The sequence below is a fragment of the Pinus tabuliformis genome, chromosome 2_2, assembly GCF_031772625.1.
Source record: "Pinus tabuliformis cultivar Carrire ecotype Pingquan chromosome 2_2, CPIR1, whole genome shotgun sequence".
Classification (NCBI taxonomy): Eukaryota; Viridiplantae; Streptophyta; class Pinopsida; order Pinales; family Pinaceae; genus Pinus; species Pinus tabuliformis.
Window position 1 is genome coordinate 802,900,584 of NC_142300.1, and position 2,869 is coordinate 802,903,452.

Consider the following 2,869-nt stretch of genomic DNA (forward strand, 5'->3'; position numbering starts at 1 on the left):
GCGCAACCACTCCCTCGACCCAACCACCAGCGAAAAAGCTCACCCAAGCAACACATCAACCGCCGCCGCCTTTTCGAGAGAACTAACTATGGAAGCCCGCACCCTTGGCCCATGCCTTCCAATGAACAAAAGACCGAGCACCACCACTACGAATGAGTCCGAATTTATCCATCATTTTTACCAAGCACCTCAACTCTGCAGCAACCATGCCCGGCCGAACAGATCGTCGGAAGGGCTCCCAAGAAACAAGCTTCCGAACTCCCTTCAGAAACACATTGGGGGGAAGAGAAACAAAGGATGGGTGGGACAAGCACAAGCATGGCTTGCAAGCACACACGAAAAAACAAGCGTTACCTCGAGACAATCAACCAACGATGTTCCCGCCAAACACCAAACCCACTCCCCTAGAGACGCACCACAAAATCCCACATTGCAATCGACACCCAACCAACCCGAACCAAAAAAGAAAACCCCTGCTATCAATGATCCTACTGCAGGTTCACCTATGGTAACCTTGTTACGACTTCTCCTTCCTCTAAATGATAAGGTTCAATGAACTTCTCACGACGTCGACGGTGGGGAACCATCATCGTCGACGCAATCTGAACACTTCACCGAATCATTCAATCGGTAGGAGCGACGGGCGGTGTGTAGAAAGGGCAGGGACGTAGTCAACACGAGTTGATGACACGCGCTTACTAGGAATTCCTCGTTGAAGACCAATAATTGCAATGGTCTATCCCCATCACGATGAAATTTGAGAAGATTTCCCGATCCTCTCGAACCAGGAATAAAAACTTGTTGGCTGCATCAGTGTAGCGCGCGTGTGGCCCAGAACATCTAAGGGCATCACAGACCTGTTATTGCCTCAAACTTCCATGGCCTAAATGGCCATAGTTCCTCTAAGAAGCTGGCCACGAAGGGGAACCTCCGCATAGCTAGTTAGCAGGCTGAGGTCTCGTTCGTTATCAGAATTAACCAGACAAATCGCTCCACCAACTAAGATCGGCCATGCACCACCACCCATAGAATCAAGAAAGAGCTCTCAATCTGTCAATCCTTACTATGTCTAGACCTAGTAAGTTTGACTGTGTTGAGTCAAATTAAGTCGCAGGCTCCACTCCTGGTGGTGCCCTTCCATCAATTCCTTTAAGTTTCGGCCTTGCGACCATACTCCCCCCGGAACCCAAACACTCTGATTTCTCAAAAGGTGTTGGCGGAGTCCTTAGAGCAACATCCGCCGATCCCTGGTCGGCATCATTTATGGTTGAGACTAGGACGGTATCTGATCGTCTTCGAGCCCCCAACTTTCGTTCTTGATTAATTAAAACATCCTTGGCAAATGCTTTCGCAGTGGTCCGTCTTTCATAAATCCAAGAATTTCACCTCTGAAAATGAAATACGAATGCCCCCGACAGTCCTTATTAATCATTACTCCGGTCCCGAAGGCCAACACAATAGGACCAGACTCCTATCACGTTATTCCATGCTAATGTATTCAGAGCATAAGCTTGCTTTGAGCACTATAATTTTTTCAAAGTAACAGCGCCGGAACCGTGACCCAGCCAATTAAGGCCAGGAGCACGCCGCCGACAAAAGGGACGGAAGGGCAGGTGCACACCGAGTAGGCGGACCGACCTTTATGACCCAAGATCCAACTATGAGCTTTTTAACTGCAAAAACTTAAATATATAGTATTTGAGTTGGAATTACCGCGGCTGTTGGCACCAGAATTACCCTCCAATGGATCCTCGTTAAGGGATTTAGATTGTACTCATTCCAATTACCAGACTCGATGAGCCCAGTATTGTTATTTATTGTCACTACCTCCCCATGTCAGGATTGGGTAATTTGCGTGCCTGCTGCCTTCCTTGGACGTGGTAGCCATTTCTTAGGCTCCCTCTCCAAAATCGAACCCTAATTCTCCATCACCCATCACCACCATGGTAGGCCTCTATCCTACCATCGAAAGATGATAGGGCAGAAATTTGAATGAAGCATCGCCAGCACAAGGGCTGTGCGATCTGTCAAGTTATCATGATTCACCGGAGAAGCGGGCAAGCCCGCACTGGCCTTTTATCTAAAAAATGCATCCCTTCCAAAGAGTCGGGACTTGGTGCACATATTAGCTCTAGAATTACTACGGTTATCTGAGTAGTATGGTACCCATCAAAAAAACTATAACTGATTTAATGAGCCATCCGCAGTTTCACAGTCTGAATTAGTTCATACTTAGACATGCATGGCTTAATCTTTAAGACTAGCATATGACTACTGGCAGGATCAACTAGGTAGCACCCTCCCACTTCAAAGGGCATTCCGGGTGCTCTCTTACCGAAAGCAAACCTGAACACCCATCAAGTCAAAGAGACGTCAAAATATCATGTAAAACTTTTATGCCTTGCACCTCTTGCATCCCAAGAAGGAAGCACACGCAACATGCCAAGGACATGGCAAACAAATGGGTAGACCTGTCGAGCCACAACGCACCAAGGCCACTCCCCGCCCTGCACCAATGCCACCTAGGAGTCCACCCGGACAACAGCAACAGTGGACCTCGATCGGATGATCGCTTGTGGCAACCTCGACACAAAGGCAAGGGAAGGAAATCATACAAGACAAACTGAGCCCGCAACCTCCCTTAGAAATTCGCCCCAACCCACCCCTCCCCTCCCTGCACAGGGGCCACCTAGGAGTCCACCCGGATAGCAGCAACAATGGACCTCGATTGCATGATCACCTGCGGTAGCCTCAATGCAAGGAGGAAACGGAAGGAAATAAAACAAGACCAACCGAGCCCACAACCTCTCTTAGAAATGCCTCCCGACCCTCCACACCACGCACTGAGGCCACCTAGGAGTCCACCTGT

At 48.9% G+C, this 2,869-nt stretch overlaps 1 non-coding gene across 1 annotated transcript; it reads right to left on the minus strand.

The window, feature by feature from the left end:
• Positions 1-480: 480 nt before the first annotated feature.
• LOC149195314 (18S ribosomal RNA) lies at positions 481-2,294 on the minus strand. Its single transcript, XR_016255414.1, has one exon. It is a non-coding gene; the product is annotated as an 18S ribosomal RNA (ribosomal RNA).
• Positions 2,295-2,869: the final 575 nt, after the last annotated feature.